Raw genomic sequence first — 8,966 nt, forward strand, 5'->3', positions numbered from 1 at the left:
TTTCTCGATCGATCTTCACCAGTTTAATACTATTTTATTAGGGAAATGAAGAATTAAGCATATTAGAAAAGGTCAATAGACCGTGAATACCCAAAAAAAAGAAAGCAGATGTCAAAGACTCTAATTAACACCGTGTTTGGTTGTTATTTCTCCAACATAAAATGAACAATAACGCAGAATAAACAAACGCCCGTGTTGTCTGCGAGCATATGTCGATATTTCAATTAGTTTTTTTCCTGTTGGCACGATTGGCATTTTTTTTGTTTTGTTTTGTTTTTTTTTCAGAACCAACATCTTTTAGTTTGATTAACTTACTGAGTACTCAAGATGCATCTACTCACCCACGTACAAGAATAGTCGAACAGATTCTTATATACAGCAAACTTAGTCATAAGCATGCATTACAGTAGATTGGAACACACATCTGAAAAGAATTCTTCTACAGAAGATCATTTTAGAAGAGTCATTCCCATGAAAGTAGTATCAGAAAAGTGAGAAGAAATGCAACGTAACAACTAAATGACGTGGCCAAAGATCACAAATCTATCACTACAAGAAAAATTATATTTAGTGATAATAATATTCGTCACTAAAAACTTAAAAGATCATCATTATATATATCTTGTGACGATATTTTCATTTGTCACCGATCGTCACTAATATTCGAGTCACTGTTAAATTAGTGACGAATTTTTGTATGTCACAAAAAGTAATATCTATTGTGATGAAATTATCATCACTAATGTTTATAAATAATAGTGACAAAATTTAAGCTATCACAAATATAAAGGACAATAGTGATGATTTAATCGTCACTATTAAGAATTTATAATCACATATACTATCATTACTAGTGTCAAAAAATATTTCAAACTAATTATTATTTTCTTTTATTAACATTTTGTCATTAATTTTTTAAATAATAATGCATATGTCATTATCACTAAATTAATTTTTGAATTCCATAATAATAAACATTTATTTTTAAATATGAAAATGAATACAAGTAAAATAAATACACATTATAACAAATATGACATTAAATTAAAATATATCCATTACATGTTTAATGACAAAAATACAATCATATTCAACATTGTTGCGATCAATCTAAAATATTACACATTGAATTACTAGAATTTCATAATTCTTAAATTTAACAAAATTACTAAATTAATAATAAAAATAGCATCTTCATGAATTCCAAACCTGCAAAAAAATACAACAAAAGAATAATAAGTATTAATAAAAATAAAGTAATTAATATTTAATAAAAACGTAATTATATAAAAAGTTAAGATAAAAATATTAATATAAAAGACTTTCAAATAAAAAATAAAGTTACATGATTAACTAAAGTATTTAAGGTGCTAGAAAGGTTGGCGTGATCCAAGAACATATATCTGCAAAAGTGCAAATAGATATATTATACAACTATTTTTCGTTAATTTTTTTTTGTCTAAAAATCAAATATATAAAGGTTGCAAAATAAAGATTTGGGAACAATGTTAGAAGAATGATCTTGTATTGACTTTTGAAGAAAATATTAACAAGTTACACGATAAAACATTTTTTTTTCCATAAATGAGACAAACGTTATTTACCGCATCTTTCACATACCTATCTTTTGCTGAATCAATCTTCCACAGAAAACTTGAGTATAACCTTGTGTCTTTTCAAGTAGTACCGCAAGAAATTATAACTTTACAAAATATGTAAAACATCAAACACTATTAACAAACAAAATAATCTCATTTTACACAGAATAAATGTTCAATATATAAAAAGAAAAAAGAAAATTAATGTACAAAATCAACTCACAAGTTTATTTCAAGGTTTGCATCCTTGATATGACTAGGTAGACAAGAGTTTTGGTATTGAGGTGAACTGAAGCACTTACGAAATAGCTACAAAAACAAGATCCATGGGTTAATGAGTTTGACCATTTAACAAAACCCAATCATTTTTTTATAGCCAGCAAAACTCAAAATTATAGATAAAATTGTCAAACAAAAAAAAATCACAGCATAACATTAGCAATACAGTGCACAACTTGAGACAAGAAAAGAAGACACAACACACAATAATTACATAAACTATTAATTTCACAGATCACAAATCTAAATAATTAACATATGGTTGTTTATCACTCTTGAAATACGATCCCTACCCATGCAAATTTCAAGTTATTCACCTAGTGGAATAGATATTTTACAAACCTTGAAGGATTGCGCTTATGCAAAGGAAATCGAGTTGAGATTCATTGATATTCCAGCAATAGTTATTATAATCTCCTAGGTTCGTATTGATCCTTTGGTGACTACGGAGATTTATGAACGAATATGTTTTTGAAGATGCAAAATGGAACGCGTCACATGTTTATCATTTGTTATATTCTTCACTTGCTAAGAATCACTCTTTGAAACGTGAAAGGGAGTTACAACTTCCATGAAACGTGGCCTTCTTTTTCTCTTCAATTTACTTTTTCTAACTCCTCCATTTTTTTTAAAAAACAATAATGACTATAATCTATTTTTTTTACGATAGCTTCATAGTCTCAAGTTATACACATTCCCTTAAGTTTATTAAATTAAAATATATAAGTAGTATTTTACGGAGTAAATTTTTATTTTTATAATTAAAATTATGATGAGTAAATCATTTTTAATATATAAATTATATTATAATCATTTAATTCAAATTTATAAAAATATTTTTCAATTTAAAACATACAAATTATATTAGTATTTTAATTTGTGCAGTTTTTGAAAAAATGTTTATTTTATATAATCATAATTTATAATTTATTTTTTTTGAAAATTTAAATAAAATTATAATTAAATTTTATAATAAATAAATATTTATAGGTACTATATTGAATTTTAATATTTTTAAATGAAATATTAATAATTAAAAGTAACTGAATATTCTAATATAAAATATTTATTATAAATATAAAATATAATTTATATGTAATCTTTATACCAGTAAGAAACGGATATTTTATGTCTATATGAAAGAAAGAAAAAAAGAAGATAACGAAATGAGTGTTTAATTAGAGGATACATGAGTTATTAAGTGGAATAATTATACCAGGTGTTATTCTTGAAATTTAATTTAGTGAATAAGTAATATATTGTTATTTGAATTAATTTAACTAACTATCAAAATAGTTTTAAAATTTTGTAAAAGAAAATGTAGACTTGATTTATTTCATAAAAATTTAATCTAATGGTTAAATCATTGAAATTTAGTGTAGTGTATGGGTTATTATTAAGTGGAGTAACTCCACTAAGTGTTATTCTTGAAGTGAACCCCTCATTCTCTCTCTCTCTCTCTCTCTCTCTCTCTCTCTCTCTCTATATATATATATATATATATATATATATATATATATTGAAATAAATAGATTACGTTAATTTTGTTTTATAAGAATGAAGTATCAAATCATCTTGGATTAATATAAAATTTTTGTATATATAATCTAAGAGTAAAGAACTTTTAATCTAACGGTTGGATTTACAAAATTCATATTTAATATAAAGTTTTGGAACATTGTAACACTTGGTAAAAGTTACACCGGTGTCGTTTGAATTCTCCTTTTATATATATATATATATACACACACACCTATTATAAAAGGAATATAAAGTGTGTAACCATTTTTTCTCATCACTTTTATGTAGACCATTATACCCCTCAATTGTTAAGAAAAAAATTATCTCTCATGTTCTATGAATAATCACTCATTAAATAATAATAATAATAATAATAATAATTATTATTATTATTATTATTATTTTTTTAAAAAAATTAAGAGATAGAAAGTATCTATTTTCTTTAATAATTTAATATAATGAAAAAAATGATCAATCTAGAACAAATTATTCGATAAAAATATAGTCAAAACATTATATAAACAAAGAATAAAATCATATTTAAGTCAATTTTACATTAATAAGAAATTAAAAAATTCTAAAAATATTCTCGTCAAATAATAATCCCTAAAAATATTCTCACACAAGATAGTAGTTCACATTTAAGATATAATTTTTATATCTTTTGTTTATTTATCTACAATCTTATCAACAAATTATTGTATGATCTTTATATTTTTCTTTATAATTGGCAACTAATTTCAATTTGATATGATAATATTATACCTCTAAATTATTTAGAAAAAAATAATCTCTTATGTTCTGTGAATAATTACCAATTAAATTATTATTATTATTATTATTCTAAAATTAAGATGCACAATGTATTTTATTAATTTAATATAGTGAAAAAGTGATCAATCTATAAAAAATTATTTGATAAAAATATAGTCAAAAAATTATATAAATAAAAGTTAAAAACATATTTAAGATAATTTTAAATTACATAAGATAATTTTAAATTACATAAGAAATTTTAAAAAATAATCTAAAAACGCTACCGTCTTAAAATATTTTCTAAAGGTGTTCTTACACAAAATAATCATTCCTCGGATAAGGTTTAATACTTTTATTTATTTATCTATAATATTATCAATAAATTATTGTATGATCTTCATATTTTTTTTATTATATAAGTAACAACTGATTTTGAATTTGATACAATAATATTATGATATAATTAGTTTAAGTTCTAAATTAATATCTTATCAATGTTAGACAATTAAGATAAAGATCAAAGATAATTTTTTTTGAATTTAAACAATAATGTAATAAAAGATAACACCAAATCAATTTAATTGTAATTTTTAAAGAAAAATTAAATTAAAATTTAAATAACTTATTATACTAAAAGTAATATATATAACTAGAGGGAAATGCTTCTCTATTTTTAAAAAAATAAATATTAATAAAAAGATAAATTATAGAATAAGTAGTTATTTAAAAAAAAACAAACGATTTAAGGCTAAAAAGATATTAAGAAAGAAAGAATAATTTAGATTTTTAAATATAATTTTAAAAAAGTAAAATAGTCCATATAAAAGAAACTAAGGAAGTTACTCAAAAGATATCTTTCTAATAATTGTATAGATTTAAAATTGTACACAAGCATGAAAACTAACTCTAGTGTAATGGCTATATTTATTTTAACATTCTAAAGGTGTAAGGCTCAATTCTCACTCGGAACAAAAATTTTATTCTAATTTCAAAATTTTGAATGAATTTCATTCCAAATTTAATTTTCATAATATTATTATTATAAGTAAAAGACTAAATTAATAATAAAGATAAACTACAATATGGTAATTATATTTATTTTAACCTTCTAAATGCTCAATTTTAATCAGAACAAAAATTTATTCTAGTTTAAAAAATTTTTATTGAAAATTGTTTATAATTTTAACAATAAAAGATAATATTATTTTCAAATTTTTGATTCAATTAAATTTCCAAATTTAATAATAATTATTATTCAAAAATATTATTTATGCTAGTTTAACTTTATTCAAATTTGAATTCTTTAATATTTATATTATAGGCGATAGAATAAATCAATAATAAAGTTAACCTCATAAAAAATGTTTAATCTTAATATTGAAATAAAATTATAAATTTAATTATTTTTATTCATTGAGTATTTTAGTTTGTGTATTATATATAATAAATATTTTTATATAATGAAAATATAATTTTTAATAAATCAGTATTTATATATTTATAAATTAAACTATAATTAAATTTTTTTAAAAATAATTATTCTATTTTTGATAAAAATGAATATTAAAAATATAAAAATTATATTTTAAGCTTATATATTTATAATACATAATTTAAATTGTGACAATATTTTTTTTATACATAAACGAATATGTTGTTAATAAAAGTAAATAAAAAGAAATAAAAATGAAAAACAGTAAGAGTAATGGAGATTGATGATTGGGAAAAATATTGTTTAGCTAGTTGTAGGGATACTAATTAAAACCATTTTTAGAAATCACTTTAATTTTTTAATTTTAGCTTATTAGGTCAATTCAACTTATTTTTTACCACTTTAATTTGAGTTTTGAATAATTAATCACTAAATCATTTTAATGTCAAACTAACTACTCCAATTTGATATATTTTAATAACTTGCTAATATATTAATATTAAATATTTACGATAAGTTATAATAAATATAAATATTTCAAATTTTAAATAATGAATAATTTGACATCAGTAATAAAAAATTAAATGTCAACTTCTATAAAATTTACTTGTGAATTATAATATTTGTGACAAAGTAAACTTTTTTTTTGGCACAAATACATTTTTTTATGTTTAGTAAAATTTGTATTAGTGACGATTATAAAATAAAAAATAATATGTATAGATATTAGTGTCAATTTTTTTGTAACGAACATTTTTTAGTCACTATTAATAAAATTACAGTGACAATTTATTTTTTGTCACTATTGTACATAATACTAGTGGCAAAGAAAATTTTAGTCACTAAAATTATATTATTAGTGACAAGTTTTATTTTCATCACTATTTTTTTGTCACTAAAAGTCACATTTCTTGTAGTGTATTAAAATAAATTAGAGAGGAAGAGGAGTACCATAAAAGTATCTCATCGTATAATTGATTATTGAATGATAAAAGATACAATGATAATGTGTAATTGCTATTCTTATAGAGCTTATTCATTTTCTACGAGTCTTCAAACTAATTATTCTTAACAAATAGCTTGACCTTTTTCACCACCGTTGGTTTCAGCCTTTCAGGACATGTGATTGTCTAATTAAAACACATGCATAGCAACAACTTTTAACTGATGCTAAGCATTGATTTTGTTGAAGTAGCAGTCCCCACATACATAACATTCCTCTAAACAATCCTTTAGATGGTTTGAATGCCATAAATAAATTCTGGTTGTGTTTCTATTTTCCTCCTCCAATTTTGTTTATTGAACTGCCAGAGAAACTCCGCTCGTCTGAACTGGCATGCATGATGCATGATGGGTGAGAATCTGTATAGGATATCACTTGAAGTTCAAGTGTAAATAAGATGGTCTCATGTAAGATAAAGTTGAATATATGAGATATATCTACTAATTCTGGTTGATTATGAGTTTTTAATATCCTAAACTAATAAAAAAAATATTATTGTCCTTATATTTTTTTTATTACAAGTTTATTAATATATTAAAAATATTCTTAAGACTATTTATAATAGACATATCTCATTTAGTAATATTTTTTAATAATTTATCTTATAAATCATTTTTAAAGTTATTTCATATCGTTAGATCATAAATGTCTAATGATTATATTGATTAGATTGTTTAATGTAAATATGTTAATTTTTATTATTAAAATATTTAATTTTATTATGATAGTTATTTTTATTTTCATTATTTTTAACTAGAATATTAAACTTTTCATTATTTTTATATAGTTCTTTATTACCAAAATTTTTAGTTTTGGAGTCTAAATTATCTAGATTTGCATTATTTTGAAGAAAAGTTCTAAGATATTTAACAAGAAAGTTTATAAAAACACCCTTTTGAGAATCAATATTAACTTTAATTTGTTTCTTTTCCATTTTATATGTTTAGAAGATTATTTTCTATGCAATATGTTCAAGTTTAAACAATTAGACAAATATAGATAAAAAAAACTAAATTATATTCTATGATTCAAATTATGTCTTTAATGAGTGAATGACAATGAGATGAAACAATAGTATCTAATTGCTCATTCTTAAATCTTCACCTTAAACTCTCAATTTATTGTAATAAAAGAAAAGAATTAACAATGATGGTACAAGAAATTTTTAGTAACTATCTAACAAAAAAGGTTTCCATTTTGATTTTAAGAAGGAAAAGAGAGAAATTTCAAGTCTATTCTAATTTATTAATAATAAGAAATATAAGATAAGAAAAATTAAAGAAAATAAATCAATAATATATTATATTCTATATCACACTTTCTTCTTTATATTTAAGATCATCGATTTTTTTTATTTAAATTTAAATATGTTTTTAGCCCCTCTAATTTAGGATAATATTTTTTTGGTCTTTCAAATTTAAAATTATTGTTTAGTCCCTGTAATTTCAAAAAATCTTATATATTTTAATCCTTATATTCAAATTTTGTTAAAAAATTTATCAAATATTGTATGCATAATTTACCTATTAATGTCCTTGTTAGCGAAAATATCATATTAAATCTAATTAATATTGCATAATCGTCTTAATTTGTCACTTTCAGATATGTAATTGGTGATCTGAAGGACTAAAACAAGATTTTAAAAAATTATAAGGACTAAATACAACCATTTTAAATTTGAGAAACCAAAAATAAATTTGTCTTAAATTTGAGGAATTAAAAATATATTTAAACATTTCTAAAATTACAAGTATATTTTTTTATTGAGAAATAAAAATATCACATATGAATTGATTAATTGTTGTTAATTAATTAATTTTAATAATAATCATTTTCTTATATAATTTAATTATATAAATTTTATTTTATATTTATATAAATTAAAAAAAAATCGGTATTCTTCTAAAAATAGAGTCATGGAAAGTCGTCCACTTTAACTGTGTTTAGGACTGTTACTGTAATAACTATGTCTTAAAATTTTGAGTTAAAATATGATATTAAGTTCATTTATGTAGTTTGTTAACTACTTACAGATGAAGTATTTTTTGGTGTTCAACTTTGTGATCCAATGATATCTAATTACTATTTTAAAATATGAATTTTAATTTAAGATATTATTGTAGATGATCTGTTCGTTAGCCTCCATATTCAACTGATAAAATAATTAAAGTCCCAAACAAGAATAAACATAGACGAGAAATATGATGACCGGGTATTTTGAAAGACATTACACATAGGATTATTAAGATATAGTACGTGATATATATTCTAAAACACTGTTAAATTTATACGTGAATCTACTACTAGAATGAAAAATATTGCAGACTGCAGCCAATTACAGGTGCAGGCAGAGTCTTATAATATTTTATTGTCGGTA

General features: G+C 21.5%; 1 long non-coding RNA gene across 1 annotated transcript; it reads right to left on the reverse strand.

Moving 5' to 3' along the window:
- Window positions 1-569: 569 nt before the first annotated feature.
- LOC109790971 (uncharacterized) lies at window positions 570-2,497 on the reverse strand. The gene is made up of 5 exons (XR_014434427.1): window positions 2,220-2,497; window positions 1,822-1,907; window positions 1,621-1,702; window positions 1,346-1,403; window positions 570-1,209 (listed from the first exon to the last, which is right to left on the reverse strand). It is a non-coding gene; the product is annotated as an uncharacterized LOC109790971 (long non-coding RNA).
- Between the last annotated feature and the right edge of the window lie 6,469 nt (window positions 2,498-8,966).

This window comes from Cajanus cajan, chromosome 6 (genome assembly GCF_000230855.2).
Source record: "Cajanus cajan strain Asha chromosome 6, NIPB_CcT2T_4, whole genome shotgun sequence".
Classification (NCBI taxonomy): domain Eukaryota; kingdom Viridiplantae; phylum Streptophyta; class Magnoliopsida; order Fabales; family Fabaceae; genus Cajanus; species Cajanus cajan.